The sequence below is a fragment of the Anser brachyrhynchus genome (genome assembly GCF_964034855.1).
Source record: "Anser brachyrhynchus genome assembly, chromosome: 1".
Classification (NCBI taxonomy): domain Eukaryota; kingdom Metazoa; phylum Chordata; class Aves; order Anseriformes; family Anatidae; genus Anser; species Anser brachyrhynchus.
In genome coordinates this window covers 196774927-196793046 of record NC_137694.1, presented here as the reverse complement: position 1 = coordinate 196793046, position 18120 = coordinate 196774927, and the positions used below count along the sequence as shown (strand labels likewise).

General features: G+C 38.9%; 1 long non-coding RNA gene across 2 annotated transcripts; it reads left to right on the top strand.

Moving 5' to 3' along the window:
* The first annotated feature begins 1658 nt into the window (after positions 1-1658).
* Positions 1659-17588, top strand: LOC308181770. Of its 2 annotated transcripts, none has more exons than XR_013941570.1 (4): positions 1659-2374; positions 3023-3224; positions 15265-15690; positions 15866-17588. It is a non-coding gene; the product is annotated as an uncharacterized lncRNA (long non-coding RNA). The 2 variants fall into 2 exon arrangements; XR_013941571.1 differs by having other exon boundaries at positions 15821-17588.
* The last annotated feature ends 532 nt before the right edge of the window (positions 17589-18120 follow it).

The following is an 18120-nucleotide window of genomic DNA, read 5'->3' as shown; positions in this document are numbered from 1 at the left end:
GAAAACTAGGACTGTTCTCTTTCATTCCTCCTGAAATCCTCAGAGAGACGAGGCAAGCTGTATTTTGCAGAGACTTTTATTGTGGAATTTTCAGATCTTTCTATCATTAATAAAGCCAGTTGCCAGCAATTACTCAACTTGATGAACTTTAATTGCTGTATTAATCCACTTCATTATTGTGAACACTGCAATTGATATTTCTCTATAAATCTTTCCCACTGACTTTTTGTTTACATTATCACAGGTTAAAATGACGTCTGCTTCTTTCCCATCTTTATTAATCTAAAACTAAAACAAAAATAAAGTAAAAATAAAAAATAAGAATAAATTGCTGCTCCCCTGTGATCCTATGAGCAGAATCTGACCGAGAATGTCAACCCTTGTATAAGAGCACATATTCTCAACTCATAAAACAACAAATTGCTCTCAATTCTGCCATCTGTGATATGTACCTGTTTAGTTGATGCAATATGTAGGAATAACTTAGTATAGGAAGTTTCTAGGTTGGTTACCTGCTGACCACAAAATGAAGTCTTGCAGTACATCTCCACTACACAATTTCTTTCCTAAACTCATCCAAGTATATGCGTGTCCATGGTAAACATGCTGCAAAACTGAGTTTGTGCACAGGCACCCCAGGCAGCCATCTTGCAGTGCCCTGGCTTCCAGGAAGCTGGATTCTCTCAGATATTCGTCAGAATGCTGTCGGTTGGAACATTTTCTAAATATCTTTAAAAAATATTGAAAATATGTGTGCCTGGGGCTCTTGGACTTTTTCCTGAAGGTCTTTTGTCTTTAATGGACTCCTAGATGACCACCTCTGCTATTTCCAAAATGCTGTTTCCAGTGCACCCTATGGCTCTTCGGCTTTCGCAGTGTGTCACATAACTATGTACAGGAGTGGCAGAGCTTGTCCAGGCCATCACAGACCTGGCTTGGACAGGACGCAGTTGCCAACACTGAATTTTGTGAGCCTCTCTAAGTAGGGGTGCAGGAGATGCAAGAATCTGTGAAAGCTTTATTTCTGGAGACGGACAAAGCTGATCATGGTCAATCACATTTGAGATGTCCACAGCTGCTAATCACTGTATAAGAATCTTTGTCAGTATTTCAATTAAATCACTACAATCACAGTGAGATTTCAGTCTGCTGTCTGCTTTCAACCTACTAAGGTTTTTCCTCAGGTACTGAATAGTTAATTCAAAGCCACTTTGATTCTAAGTTAATTCAGTCTCCTGTTCTTGATTTTTTCCCCTACTGAGCTGATCCAAATGTAGCAAATTACATCTCCTTTTGCCTGAAATTTTTGTCATTTTGTTATGGAAAAGAATTTGGTTTAGTAACTGAGTTTCAGCTGTGGTCCTGGAGTCCATTTTCCATGAACAAAGCTCCAGCCACTGGAATGTCTATAAAATCTATCGAGAAGGAGAAGACAGAAAGCAAGGAAATGGCATGCTGCTGAGAAGCTCCTCTTTGATCATGGCTATTTCTCTAGCATTGAGCTCTGGCTTAAATAGCATGCTGATGGAGAAGGCTGGACTAACATTGGCTGCCATAGGGGAACCTACAGGTTTTCCTAAGGTTTCTAGGCAGAGTTAAGCCAGTGTCTGAATGCCAAAGCAGCACTGGTGGACCTAGGTAAGAAATAAACAGTAAGTACTTCTGTATTGTTGACACATGCTGTACTGGGCTGGATTATCTCACCTGTTAATAGTGCCCTGTGGGCAGCTGGAGGTAATCAGAGGGAGGTAGGAGGAATCAGAGGTAATCAGGGCAGGGTTTCAGGGTAGCAGGCAAATAAAATGATGAGGAGATACTGGCTTCTGTTTTCCAATTTCTTTCCTTCTTTTCTCTTGCGTTTCATAACTCCTTTCACAGAGGATTTCTCAATGTCCTTGCTTCTCTGCTGGCTCCACCTCTCCCCTCTCTGTGGAGCTGGCTGACACCAACGTGGGCTCAGTCTCTGGCTTGGCCTTAGGTGGAGCATGGAGATGCCACATACAGATAGCAGAATCAGCACCAGAGTTTGTGTAGCAGTTTGTGACAAGCTGAGCAGGGCCGGAAAAGTGGGACACAAACTGGGGTTTACAAACCTGGTGAGGGGGTCCACGAGACCACACAAAAGATGTAGGACATCTGATGTAGCTGCTCTGAGCACCTGTTAACATTGTGTCTGCCACCTGTGCTGCCAGTGAGAAATTCCTGAGCAAGGACCCTTGGGAAGGGTTGCTTGGTAGGGGGTATCCTTCTCATGGCAGCGTTTGAATCCCTGCTGCCCATTGCATTTTCAATGAATGTAGCAATGACAGCTGGAGCAAAGCCACAACAACACCACATACACTCCCTGGATGTTTCTCAAGGTGGAGGGCCTAGGGTAGGAGCTGTCTGAATACAGATAAAACCTTTTTTTTTTTTTTTTTTCCTAAGATTAAACTTAAAAAAATAGTACAAAATGTTTCTTATTGTTGCCTTTTTTTTTTTTCAAACTTTATTTATTTATTTATTTTCTCACAGAGAAATTAAAGCTTCGAGAACCGTATGGGGGAAGATATTACCATGTTTTCCTTTTCGCCTTTTATAACTAAGGACTCAGCTTCTGAAAGCTGTTTCTGCTGCTGTTTGCTCCTTACTGATGAACACCTTTTGTAGCATACCACTAAACTACTTTGTCACTTTGGGGGATGGCTATTTAATTTTGGAAGAAACATGCAGCTACTATTTAAACATAGCTATTAGTTTGCTGCTCTTTGTTGACAAGTGGAAAATAATCTCACAGCAGGGTTTTAAAATTATGTCCCTGAGAAGATGGACTTGTCCCCACGTATCTCAGCCTTGAATGCTTTCATAGCAAATGATGGCAATAGGCTGTACATGTGCTAGATATTACCTGACTATATGATTAAATAGATGAATGAAAACAAAAGAACATTTACAGAAAGCTGGCTTTAAATTTGCAGTGGCTAAGATCTCCCAACAGCCTCTCTCTCTCTCTCTCTGTCTCTCTTCTGTGCTGTTTGTTCAGACATATAACTTCTATTGTTGTGGGTACATCAATAAAAGCAGCTGTCATGGCTCATTGCTCACCTATCCATTTGGATTCATTTTATCAACCTCAGAAATCTACGATGTGTATATTTGCGTATACTTTGTGCTTTGAGAAACCCAAGGGCATTTGTAACATCCAATGATGTCCACATTCTCCAAGACCAGCAGCTGACGGCCAGGTAGGCCATCACAATTTCACAAGATATCTAGGTGTGGAGAACGGGATCAAGGCTTTAAAATTAGCAAAATGGTGCCTGTGGTGCCTGAGTTGTGCAGGGACGGATCTTGGAAGTACACTTATTTCCACCCCATAGCCAAACTCCCTTGCTAGGATAACACTGGTTATCCTTGGCGGTAATGCTGAGCTTATGTGCTCAAGGTGTTTACAGGTAGTATGCAGGGCTGGGACTCGGTTGTAGTTAGAGCAAAGGTTAGCTGAATCTGTGAATCTGTTTACCTCCTGAAGGCACCTACATTAACATTTGTCACCCCCAGCCGTCTTCTCACGTTAAATGTGTGAATCCTCCTCACCTTGGACCAGCAATATATCAGTGGATTTCCTATTAACATGAAATTATTTTTCTGTTTTGGTATCTTTTCCTGGAATTTTCTATCAGAGATAAGAAGTTGCAATTTGCTTTAAATTAGGTCAGTTTTATGTAAAATACATTTGTATTCGTTAAACAGGGCAATTTCATGGGGTAAAGACAGATGAAAATATTGCATTGTGCCTGAAGTGATGTTTGTGGACTTTCTCATTGCTCAATCAAATTTGCTTTCTCATTGCTCAATGCACTTCAGGTACTTGTCTCAGATTTCCCTGTCCCTGACATGAAGTTTGGAGAGCCATGTTTCTCCAACAGGGATCTGGGTGGACTCCAGGGGTTTACAGGCTATCAGAGCCCTTGGCTATGTAGGCTGAGTCTTACCATGTTCTGAGCTGTGGAAATGAGTGTTCAGGAACCACCTCTGCATCAGGCACTGTGTGGGGTTGTGGGGACGAACTCTGTCCAGATACAAAGCTTGGGAGCTGTTGGTCCTGTGAACCACCTCCAGGACCAGACACTCAAGATTGGGCCATTTGAAAAAGTGGAAGGGACGTCTTTATTTTGAAAAAATGAGATGGACTGAGAGATATTCAGAGGTGATAATACTTTTTCAGCATTTCCTACCAAATAGTACTATCTGTTTTACCATCCGATCATTTTAGATGATTGATATCTGGAAATAATTTAGAAAACAAACAAAACAAAACAAAACAAAAAAAGTGTCTGAATTGGACTGAAACTAAATTATAAAAGACTGAAATTCACAGTGAACTGGAAAACCTGCTCTTCATACAGATTTATTTGTTCAACTAATAAACTATCCTATAGGAAGAGTGCAAATAATTTTTAGATGCACATAAGATTATCCAGTAATACAGATACTTATGGGCCTATTTGGTCACAGTGTCAAAATCTATTAGTAGAATGTTTTTGGTAAATGGCCTGGAAGGTGATGTAAATTACATTAAATTCTGTCCCTAGATGCAGCAGACCTGTGTCTGAATTTAGCATATTCTATCTACAGTGCTTCATCTCTCTTTTAATTTCAAGGGTAGCAAGAGATGGGTAGTCATTAATATAGGTCATATTCATTGTTCCAGCTAAACTGATGGTTTTACTCTAAGAGACTTGCCTGTTTGTATGACACTACTGCAATAAATATATGTATATATTCTTTCTGGAATATCTCTTAGGCCTTATCTTTTGTTGCACTTCATTAAATGAGCTACATCCCTGCATTAAATCAACCATAGACCAATCACTGTCAACAAGACAAACTCTAGCCTTTACTATTAAAGCATATGGACCATAATCTGCTAGTGTTATTATATCTGACACATATACATTTGTTAAATCAGAGGGCATGGGTCTTTGCTTTCCTAAATCATCTTGTAGTCTTTCTTGCTGCTTTCCCTTTTTTTCCAACAGCAGTCAAATTACCCTTGCCTTGCATTAAGATATGGCATTTTTGTATCTAAAATAATAATCTACTTTCCAAATTACTTTTCATCTGGAGATCGTGAAGTGCTTTACTCCATGAAGCTTGCATGATCTACATTTTATAGATTTTGTACATTTATAAATAAGGAGAACTGGAAGGGACCCTGAGAAGTGATTGTTTGACTTGCCCAAAATAACCTCTGTTTTGACACAGAACTAAGGTAATATAGTGAGAAGAGTTCTGTATCATTTAGTCAGTTTTGCCTTTGCTTTTATTTTCCTCCTAGTGGTATTTTGAAATGCAATCATTAGCCATACATGGTCACATCAGCTTAGACTGAAATTATTCTTAGTTGGCTGATTCTGATGATGAGATTTCACCTACATTTTTGGCCCTAGGTAGCTGGGGTAGAAAGAATAACAGACATGCAATTGCAGCTTGCTTGTCATTTTGCCTTTTGGAAGAAATTGCTATCCTTTCAACCAAAATTTGCTCTCATTGACACACCAAGCTTGTTTGCTGTAGTTAGCGGGGTCATATGGAATATGGTTAAAAGCAGAATTTGCTCTGTTACGTTTACAGCAGCTTTACTACAAAGATTTGTTAAGATAAGATGCAGAGCTGTTCCTGGTCTCACCCATGGGAACTGCAGAACAGCTTTCAGACCGCACATTCCTGACTTCCTCTGAAATCCTTATGCTTGAAATGCACAGAGCTCAGCCTGTTGCGTTCTCAGAGCCATGGCTGAAAATATATCTTTTAGCATTAAGTTTTTATTGCTTATTTGGTTTTATGCTATGACTGTAAACTCTGTGTTTTATTTGCTGATCTGTTTTATTAAGTGCCTTCTGATGAACAACAAGAAGCGTGTAATAAAAACCGTCTGTGGTACTGTGACTACTCTTCTCTCTCAGTCACAGTCCTTAAACTGCTCTGGTGTGCTGCTGTACACAACCCTGGCTTGTTTCTGATGCTTGTTACTGAAATGTTCATCTTGGTGCTGGCTGGCTCTTTTGGGTGAATTTGCATTGCATTCTGTTACAGGAGATCCTCCCCTGGGATCTCTTTCTGGTTCATTTGTAGCTTCTTCTACACCAGACTCCACAGGATAGATCCTCGCTGGAGTAAATATCATATAGAGAAAAATGCATGGAAATACGAGACAATTTGCATTTTATAAGAATCTGCTCCTTATGCGACAGCAGCAGATGTTGAAGTTCTGATTTTATTTTTCCTCATTCAGCATGTGTGTACCACACTGTGTTTTATTACAGTCAAGGCCCATTTAGTCATAGTTCTACCCCTTGCTGTAGAATTATCTACAGCAGTATACTGTGAAGTCAAATTTGAAATGCTAGGGTGTTTCTACTACTTGCAGTGAAACTCCTACCTGCTCTAGTCTGAGAGGACTCAGCACCTCCCCTCACTTTGTGCTGGTTGAGACAAAACCCACAGAGTTTCTTCTTATCTCTCTGGCAAAGGTGTGTTTGGTGTCCAGGTGTTTGTGACCACATTCAGCCAGGCTGCCCAAAGACCCCCTGCTCCACTTGAAACCATCTGCTAGGAAAGTAGTTGTATTTTCACAATGCATCGTCAGTGAAGTGAAGTGTTGTACAGGACTTCAATGGGGAAGTGTTTTTCTTGAAGGTCACTTTGGCCTCTCCTAACATTGACAGTGCATCAAGCAATGCTTTCCTTGATACTCCCAGGTCATGCACACCTCTTGCCAGTGCAGGATTTGCCCATAATGAGGCCATTGACACTGATGGACATAATCTCTTAAGCACAAGGACTGAAGATAGAGAAACGGCTTGCAGGAACCTTCGGCAGGAGGTGTTTAATGCAGGGGGATTTAAATGGAGTTTAATAAGGGGGTTGAGTTTTCGAGAAGCTAAATGTCTGGGCTTTACAAAGCTTTCAAATTTCAATGAAAACTTCCATCAGGAAAGTACCGATTTCTATGCCTTCCTCTTCACAAGGTAGTCCTTGCTTTATGGTTCAAATGTTATTTCAACTAAGTATTGACCCGATGAATGAAATGCTATTCTATCAAAGTCCAAAATTATCTTAATTCATGTAGGTGGTGTATGCAGTAGAAGACTATTAACTGTTAGCCTATATTTTTGCTACATTTTCAGAAACTTTGAGAAGCCTCCAGTGGTCTGCAATCTAAATATCAAATGACGGCATATATAGTTTGGAAGAAAAAGAAATATCCTGCTGCCTGCAATAAAGATCCATTAATTACCATCCTTTTTCACATTTAATAGCTCTTTATTCCCCGTAAGCCGCTCCCAGAGGCTGGATCCAGTCTTAGCATTGCAGAAGTGTGTAATTTGAACCATTATCACTTCTTACATAAGTGATTCATAAGAAGTTATTCCCTGCTTATTTGTGCCTAATCACCTTCTTTTACATGGTAGCAAAATATATTGCTATATTTGTGAGTTTTATGTCTTTTTTGGACATTAGTGTGCTCTAATACATAGTTATCTGAAAATGACTTCGGAAAATTAATGAAAAGGCATTTTGCTTACATAGCAACTACTGACAGTGGTAGACAAATTCTGTTTGTTGTGACCTCAAAGTATCCTAAAAAAATACAATACAATTACTAATTTTTAGTACTGAACTATTTAAATTTAATATTAGCTCTGAATTAATCTTCTTTAACATTTCAATATTGCAACATCTGTATCAGTTTTTATTCTTATGCTTGCATCACTTAAAATTGCATTAACTCATCTGCTGCACTGAATCTCAGTGAAAAGAGATGCAAATCAGAAACTTTCTGTCATTAATTAGTACCACATACCATAACAGACTTCTTTATCATAAAGTAAATTTATTGCAGGATTGGCTCATATCTGAGCTGGGACCTGCTTCTTTACTTCTGTGAGCAAAAAGTACTTAAGTACAATATTTTCTACCACAGATAATGTTTGGACAAAGAGGAATGGTTTTAAACTGAAAGAAGGGAGATTTAGATTGGATGCTAGGAGGAAATTCTTTACTCAGAGGATGGTGAGGCCCTGGCACAGGCTGCCCAGAGAAGTTATGGATGCCCCATCCCTGGAGGTGTTCAAGGCCAGGCAGGATGGGACTTTGAGCAACCTGGTCTAGTGGGTGATGTCCCTGCCCATGGCAGGGGGGCTGGAACTAGAAGATCTTTGAGGTCCCTTCCAACCAGAGCCATTCTGTGATTCTATAATTTCTCCTCTGCGAAGTTCCAATGTATTTTGAATTAAGAATGTTTTAAAATTCTTCTCTTTCATCCAATTGGGAATGCCTGTTCAGAGTTGACTTCAAATTTCTTTTTGTAGTTATGTATGTTTTAAGCATACAAAGTTTATAGTAAGATCTTTTCCTTGATACTGTTATCTCAGTGGATGTTCTTTCTCTCTTACGGCACTTCTGTGCAACTACCAGCTCCTCTTTATGTTTCTCTAAAGTAAAAGACAATTCACTACTTTGGTTTTGAATATGAACTTGCAACTGTAACTGTTACTGGTTCAGAGCAACATGAAAACTTGCTGTAAGAAAATCATCACTGCAAAAAAATCTGTTTACATATTACATCCAGCTCCATGCACTTGACAGGTTAAACTGACTCCTGCGTCCTCTGCTTCACAGTGAATGTGGACTGTCCTCAGTATTAGGGTTACTACAACAATGCAGGGTCAGCACAGGTCTTGAGGCTCTCAACACATCTTGTCAGCCCTCTCTGTTTTGACCAGTGAATGGGAAGAACTTTGAGCACATAGCGGACAATACAAATCACATGATACAGGATCTTCCTTTTTTAAGAACTTCGTCAGACTGAAGTCCTTACACTTTACTAGGGCCTACTGGTACAAACATGATGGTTATTTTTACAAGCCAAGTTCAGCAGTGCATATGGAAACACAACCCTACCAGTGTTGACTGGAGGATCAACTGGAAGATTTGGTGATATTCTCATCCCTCCTCCTACTCAACATGAGACTGTCACCAACACTAGACCAGATCAGTACAGCCCGTAACAAGGAAGGTTCACCATCTCTCTATATAACGTGCTTCAGTGCTGTGGTGCCTACCAGTTAAAAGATTTCCTTGATGCAAAAGCTGAACTTCCCAAGCCACAGTAGTGGCTACTGCTCCTCGTTACACCTTAGTGAAAAGAAGTTTGGCTCTCTCATTTTTATAACTCCCATACAGATATTTGGCTTGGTCCTGCTCAGCACAAAGACTTTGGGATGACTAGCATCTCCAATTGGATGAACATTAGGTGGAAACAACTGCAACAAACAAACAACAACAAAACCACAATTCTGATTGATTTATTTTTAAGGGAAGTTGTTGAAAATTCTTGTAACTGTCCAAGACTCTGAAGCTAACTTCCAATATTATAGATGTACAAAGCCATGTTCTTGCCCTTGACATTTCTGAGATAATAGAGTAATGAAGATAGCTTCTGAACTTCTGATTTGTTTGGTGTTTGGGGATATGTTTCATCCAGCATTGGGAGCTGTTGATAATGTTCAGGCAGTCACATTTCTCTCTCTCTCTCTCTCTTTTTTTTTTTTTTTCCTCAGAATAATATTGTTTATCAGGTATTGGACCCTGAATTTGCTAATTTAAAAATCTTCTGAATAGGTGCAGATTAGACAAACATGAAATTGCAGCCATCCAAAAAGTAGGATATATTCAAATAAATCTGGTCTCCTATAGCTGTACTGAAGCTAGATGATTATTCCCTTTCTTTACTTGTGGTGTTTTCCCATAGGAAAAACTGTTACTTCATGCATTTTTAAATAGGAAAAAATATTTTATTTATTTTCAATACGCTCTTAGCAGCTACAAAACTGTTATTCTATTTCTTTTGGTATAATTCATGTAAATTTTTTAAAGGTGAAAGTCCAATCCCTTTACTTATGCTGAATAATAAATTGCAATGCAAGTAAAAGATTACAGGTATATTATACAAATAGAGAAAAAAGATGGGGGCTGAAAAGATTACAGGAGAGGCTGGAATGGGAGATAATTTAATATATATGCTCCATAAACTACATAATCTTTATTACAAGTTTTTAATATGTAAAAAGGCTGTGAAAAGAGTAAGAAATGGTTTCAGAAATGTATTTAAAACAAATTGTTTCACTACTCATTGCCTAAATTAAACTGTGTAATGGAATTTTTGCTTTCCACAATTGTATATATATTTTCATCTACCATCCGCCCATGAAAGACTTCCATTTCTTGGTGCCTTGTGTACTGAATTTGTTTTCAGATCTCTGTAGGTCCCTTAAAGTTATGAGAAGGATTACACAGTATAACGATAACCTATATGTAATATAAAAGATATGACAAAAAGTAAAAGGACAAAGTGGTAACAACAAAAGAGATGTATTTCAACGTCCAAAGCTACAGTAGTTGGTTATGATTTACCTGCCTAACAAATATTCTCATCTGAGCAAACTTTTTTAAAAGCGTTTAAAGTATGTCCTATTGCTGCCAGCAAAAATTGAGTGTTTTAAACTTCAAATGAAATACGGTTGAGTTATATTCTTTGCAATCTTATCTAGGCCAGGTAAAGTAAAGCAGTTAACGGTGTCTGATGCTACAAAACTTCACTGTCATCTGAAGCTTGAGCTCCCCCTGCTCCTGAGACATATGGAGACCTGGCTGTATGCACTGTCGCATATGTGGCTCCACAAGAGCCTTTCTGGAGTGACTGCTTTTCTTCCATTATCTGACAAGTTCCATATTACTTCATGCTTTTCTTAAACTTATCTGACTCTGCCTTAGAAGTAGGCCTTTTTTATTTATTTATTTATTTTTGTACTGCAAAGCCCCCATAAAAAGGGTGTTTCAGATACTTAGTGTTGTAATGTCTAAAATCTTTTTTTTGATTTCCAACCTTAAATTTATTCATAGCCAATTTATACCCATTTGTTCTTGTGTCAGCATGGCCTTTAGCTTAAATAGTTGTTTTCTCTACTTGATATTTACATCCCTGGAATGCTTGCAAAGAATGGGGGTGAAGATGGAAGCTGACAGATGGCTATCGTTTAACCTGTAATTTGTATTAATTATAATAATTAATCTTTTTTTTTTTTTTTGAATTCATCATGGTGTGTTTGAGCAGAATTTGGTATCCAGCTAAAATTCCTTAAGATAAATTTGTTGATGGGAGATTTTGAATTAGTAAATAAATCAGAAACCCTGGTGGTAAATGTTTGCTAATAATTGTTATTACTAAGCTCAACCACAACAATTCTACCAAGAGAAAGAAGTGATTCAAACAGCCAGTGTATCACTTTATACTCTCTTGCAAGGAGACCTCAATGGACCACACAGGAAGCTGATAAACATTTACCACTCTGTGGGTTTCTTTCTTCTGGGGTCCTGAGGAAAGCCTTTAAGGGTATGTCTGTCTGCATGGCCACGTTGGCTAGAAACAGGAGAGCCATTCTGAAGTAAAAACCTCCTGTTTGTCCCCACTGTCCATGCTTTGACTCTCAGGGCAGAGCAGTCATGGAGGGATGCATTGTATTCCTGGGAGACGAGGTAAAATGGGGCAGTGCATGCCAGAGCCACAGCTGGAGCACTCTTCTGCCAGGGGGTTTAGTCCACAGGAGCAGGGTACAGCCAGCCCAAATCCAAACCTCTCTGCTGTTCCTCTAGTGAGGGTGTCAGGACCTCGGAACAACACACTTTGCTCCATCAATCCACCTCTTTAATAGCTGGTAATAACTTAACTCCCCCTTTAATTTCAGATATGTTTAATGAGATTTTCGTTTTCCTTCTTTAACCTCGCACTCTGCCTAATTTCTGGGTTATTACCTTTAGCTGCTAAACACCCATCTTGTGCTACAAACATCAGCATTTTCATGAATTAGGTTCTTAAGTGCATTAAGCTTTTCTGCAGAGAGACAGCCCGGCCCCAGCATGGGCACAGTTGTGGTTTTCACAGGTCCTGGTGGCCCCATGCTGGCTCTCTGCAGAGTTCTCCTGGCATTTGCCCTCAGCGTGGTATTGAGTCGCCTCTTCTGGATCTACATGGACCTTGTTCAATCTTGCAGGGTTTATTGTATCTGGTTTATTTTGTATTGGATTGAGTACAATTTTCTAAATATGAGAACAGCATTTTGCACATATTTATATAACATTTTAACGAACAGATAAGAGCTAATAAGTCCTTGCTAATAGGTCCCTGTCAACTGCTGTTCTCCAGAAAGCTGGATCAAGTATTCCTCCTAGTCCTCAGCAACCTGGGTAAACTGCCCAAGGATTATTATATTTTTGTTTTTGTTTTTTTAATATATATATAGCCACCTACGTTAAACTTTCTTACATCCTAGATATGTTGAGAAAAGGTTGGCTGTGGTACTTAGGGACATGGTTTATTAGGTAATATTAGTTTTGGGTGACGGTTGGACGAGATGATCTTGGAGGTCTTTTCCAACCATAATGATTTTGTGATTCTATGATTATTATAATACTTCTGCTTCCAGTCACCCTTGATTCAAAGACACTAGAAAATGTTTTTAACTTCTGTTCACAATACATTTAGAAGGGAGATTGCAGACTTGTCAGCCCACTTGACCATTGGATCTTCCAGCATCTTCCCTCTCATCCATCACAGAAACGTGGACTTTCTCTACAGACCCTGTACAGCAGAGTTATGTTCTGGTGTCTGTCTACCTATGTTCAAAACACTTCAGTGGCTTGGGAGTTTAATATTAATTAATTTATACTCTTGGAATGACCTGGGAATTGTTTGATTCTGAGAAATTAATCTCGTTGTGGCCTTTGGAATTTTAAAAATTTTGCTTCTGAAGAAAGCTTTGTACCTACAGATTGTACCTACCTCTGTGTATGAAAAGCAATCCTCCCTCTGCCATTTCTGTTCTCTTGTTTCACTGAGCTTCAGTCTTACATGCAATTTTCTATGTAGACAAATGTACACAAGCTGTTATGGTTTAAGATATTGTAACAATAGACCCAAAGTAGATATATTTTTGGGTAGTTCTACAGTAAAGAATTCAGTTCGCCACTTCCTGAGGAAGGAGGCAATAAATTATAAATTGCAGTTATTGAGGCAGCACTGTTCATCCGAGGCATTGAGTCAGTTAAGGATACTGGAGAGAGAACTCTAATGATTATGAAACCTGCAACTCTTTGCTGTCTGAATGCTTGCATGAGGGCTGAACTTAGATTTTGCATTTGAATGCCTCACTTTGCAATGTTCTCATGTTTTTTTGAATTCATTTACCCTTACCCCTCTCCCCCCCCCCCCAAAAAAAAAAAGAAAAAAAAAAGAAAAAAAAAGAAAAAAATTTTTTCTGTGGGACAATATTAACCATAAATAAGGTATCGGCATGGCTCACTTTGGCAGATCACAATAACCTTCGGTGATTTCCTAGTTGTTTGGCTGTCTGTCATGGAGGCACATTAGGTGTGAAACTGCTGACAGTCTTTTAGGGCAGAAGAAAGTGTGCAGATTTGAACATGACAAGTTCAATTGCAAGTTATGTAGTAGTTAAAATTTTTTGCATTTTTCCTCCCTGCTTCTGCCTTGATTTTCTCCTGCCTTCTCAGTGCCTACCTAGAGTTTCCCATTCTTATTCCCATGTACACTTTCAGTTCCTGCCTAAATTTTTAGCTCCTGTATCCTCTGTTTCTTAGGGACTTTATGAGTCAAGTGGCTCCATTGTTTCCTTGGCCCCAGTGGAAGGGCTAGAACTTGGCTGAAGAAGGACAGTGGGGAATTGGCAGAGACTCCAGCTCTCCTGAATGCATTATCAGCCCAGGGCTGACACTGAGCGACGGTGCCTGAGCCAGGGCACCCTCAGGATGAAGCACACTCCATTGCTCCGCATCAGCAGCAATGCCATAAGCTGGTCAGCGGAGGGACACTGAAGAGATGAAGCATATTTAGGGCAGAGTCTTCAGACAAATAATGCTGATTTTTTTTTTAATTTTTATTTTTTTTTTTATTTTTTCTTTATCATCTTATGTGTGGGGCTTTACATCCTCCTTCTCCAAATTTGTAAAATATACATTCTTAAAACTGAGACAACTCATGCTATCCTGCCTAACACCATTGAATTCAAAAGGTCTGGTACAAAATGCCAAAATCTTGCAATGAATCTACATTGATCAGAACAATACTTTGACTTTGTATTTATGAATTCTTTATGGAAGCTTATGGATCAATTCACTCTAAAATAGAATGTATTAATTTGTGTCTCTAAAGCTTGATAAAGCTGTAATTGGGCAAAAACATGAAAACACGAAGCCTGTTTTGCCTGTGTGTGACATATAAAATCCCCTCTAATTATAAAGTATTTGCAATGTGTGTTTTAAAGCATGCAGGACTAGAGCAATCCACTCCATCCTAGGAGAAGCAGAACATTTTACCTGAGCTTGTGAGTATGAAATTGTTGTACTTGAGAAAGTGGCCTTTAAAACAAATGGTCTTGGAAGTGAGGATCCATTTCAGTTTGTCCGTTATGGGAAAAGGAGCTTCAGTTTTTGAGGTTAGCTTGTATTCAGGGAGTTCTTGAAATCCATCAAATGCATGCTTTTTTTTGGTAGCACAAGGTAGAATAAGTGGGAAGAGGTGGTGTGAGTAAGTTGAGCTGTACAGAAAGCTGAGTGCTATAGCAAGGAGATACTAGAGCATCCCTGTCAGGAAAATATAGTCAAGTGGCATGCCTCTGAGTAACAACAGCAGAAGGGGAAACCAGGTCTGCAAAGTGTAGTCTAGTTTTGAAAAGTTAGAAATGAAGACTCTGAAAGGCTCTTTGGCTATTTCTTTTTATTTATTTATTTATTTATTTGTTTGTTTGTATTTTTTTTCTTTTTTTTTTTTTTCTTTTCATTGGGCAAAGAAAGAACCTAATTCAAAATATTGTTCTTTAGGATCTGTATGTGACAGACTACGTAGCCTCTCTAGCCTCTCTGGCACTCTGCAAGTATACACTGCCATCATCTTTATCAATGTGACCAGGAGTAGATCTGCCTGAAATGGCTGGATTCCCCAAAATGCCTTCCTAAGAGGGAATAGAGAATAGAAAAGTAGTCTAGAAAAGCACTTCAAGGTCTAAGTCTGTCTTTTGGGTTATTAAAGTGCAATGTGTGGTCTCTATGAGAAGCCTTTATCAAGATGGAAATTATAAACGGAATAAGATGTAAATACATTGGTATTTCTTCTAATATATTGCCTGCAAATTGTTGTTACAGTCTTGGATATGCGGTAATCTGGAAAAAATCCAGTCAAGCCAAAAGAAAGTACTCTTAAAGGACTATGCCAGGCATGTAAACTTGAGGAACTCCCATGGAGGGGAAAGGAACTCAGCAAAGAGCCGGGAAGTTGGGAGTGTGAATCATCGCAGCTGGAGTCAGTGCAGTTCCTCAAGCTGGATTCTTGGTAAATGAAAGAAGCAGAAAGGAAGTCAAAAATAAAACCAAGTGAGAGAAGAACAAGAAGTTCTGTTCTCTTGAAATCCCCTAAAAGGGAGGGAAGGATAGATTTCCTCAGCAGAGGCAGGCAGAAGATGGGGAGGACCGCCCTGCCAGCTGTCAAGGAGGTTCAGGCTGCAGGTGTGCTCCTGAAAAAAGCACTGCTGAGGTATGGCCCTCTGCACATGCAGCTACTTTATGTCTCAGGTAGGTTTTATGTGACGACCTGGAAAAAAGATTAGCATTGGTTTCATCTTAAGGTTTGCATTGATAAGATACATTCTTAACTGTTTCCAGTTTTGCTATCAAGAATATAATCCTTTTTTTTTTTTTTGAGAAATGGCATTTTGATCCTGAGAAGAACCCATTTTGCCATTTGGAGAAATGGCATTTTGATCCTGAAAAGAACCCATTTGGTCTCATGAAAGAATACCTGATATGGTGCAAACTACATTTATCCCCATACTGCACAGGCACCCTGGAAGAAAAAATGGCAGAGTCAGGCCACAGGCCAGAAGAACCAGATGTCACAGCCAATATTCAACTTCTGGGACAGACTTCCTCTGCCTTGCCTTACACACTTATCTGTATAAGGCTTAGCACAAGGCAGATCATGTCGCAGATGAAACTAAATGATATTACAATATAAAATAAAAATATTTTCACTGTTTGTTTATTTATTTCAAATTTTCTTAAGTAAGTGTTAAATTGACATTAGCATTTGAGAAAGAACTTCCCATTTAAACTAAAGTAGCTGAGCATGCAAAGGAAAAGGATTAATCTCACTTCACTACCTTACTTCCGTGATGTTTGTTGACCAATCCAGAAAGAATTTGATATAAATGTAGGGGCAAATCCTTAACAGGTAACAGGCAGTCTCTGTTCTGGTGTCATGATATTCCTTTGTACCAACTGCAGTTTATGTCTCACAGAGCTCCACTGAGAGAGCCAAAAATTCACTAAGCAGTTTAGTCTGACTAAGTGTACAGAGCAGTAATGAGCAGAGCATCCTGTTTTGAAAGGGATAATTACTAAACTGTCACAGCAGAAAAAAACATCATTTTGTCTGTGAAGTACTAGGTCATTTAGTCACATAAGGAGCAGGCATGAAACCAAAGGATGGATAACTTTTTCCTAAGTCTGACCACTTACTAAAGATGTCAAAGAAGGGGGAAAAATCCTAATGTAATAAACACATCAAACACTTGTTTGTTGTGCAGTAGGAGGGAGCAGATGTACTTTCCTAAGAAGTGGGGACTGTCCTGCTGATTTTGGCTTCTTTTACATCCATGTGACCTTGGGAATATGTCTCTTTCTGCATTTCAATCTAATGTTCACTGGTAACACAGGCCACATGATTTTCCATGAATGCATGGAGCTGATCCTGTGTGAATGCCTTCAAAAGCTAGAAACATTTGTCTGCCATACCCTGGCAAAACCAAAAAATAAGAAAACAAACCAATCTGTAAGCAACTCAAGAAACATTTCATTTCCTCTATGCTAATTGTGGTCCTTAGATTACAATTGTTTGATAACAATGAACTGCATAGGAAAGGGTGTGAATGAATGTGAACAATCAGATCAGGATGCCACTGGATTTTTAATATGGGATATTAATATATTGAGGAAAATTAGTGAAGACTAGCAAGAATTTTACCATAAATTTAACCATTAAGCTGTGTGGGCTCTCTGTGACATGAAATGGTTTTCCTCTGACTGTGGATCAGCAAGGAGTGGAGCAGCATGAGGATTCCCATCAGTAGCCATGGAGTGAAGGCTTTCTGCTGCCGTGGGGGCTGTCACCATGGCTGGCATTGCCTTTGGGTGTAAAGCACAGTCCTCTAAATACAAAGTCACCTGCAGTGGAGAGAATTAGGTCGGATAAACCATATTTCAGATATCCATGCATTAAATGCTTGGGTTAGAGTGAGACAGTTGGAACAGATGACCTTGGAGGTCTCTTCCAACCTTAATGAGTCTATGATTCTATGAGATAAACCTTTCCTGGGCTGTGTCTTCCTCTCTTTTGACTGTAAAGGCAGTACTGAGTGACTGGCCTCAATGGAGACATCTTGACTGCATGTGTTGGGTGAGATAATGATCTTCTTGCCCACCTTTCTTTATATTCTACTGTGCAATGATTGATTATATTACAACAGCTGCCAAAATTAGTTAGAAGCAATATGCTGAGAGACAGAACTTGTCCTAAAAAGGTTAGAGCTGAAGGGTAGATTGAAAGGAAGGGACTCTTGCATGCATTTCAGATTTCATTTATTATTCTTTTGAAATTAATTAGGTATAAATTATATATATTAAGTCACTAGTGTTTCCTCTGTTAGTAGCCATGAGCTAGCTTTTTGAACCACAAGTAATTTTGCTTTATGGAATAAAACTTCTCCTATACAACTAATTTCAGGAAATTAGAGCCCACAGCCCTGTGCTTTAAGCAATATTTCTGCCTATTTTCTTTTCCTTCAGACAGAATGATGAAGATTTCTAAAACTTTGATCAGAGTTAAATATAAGGAACTTTTGTTGAACTATATTTTATTGAAAGTTTTGTAAAATTACAGATAAAATCTGTGGATCTTAATGAGCACCAAAGAAAATATTTTGTGAAAGAAGAAAAGCTAACTCT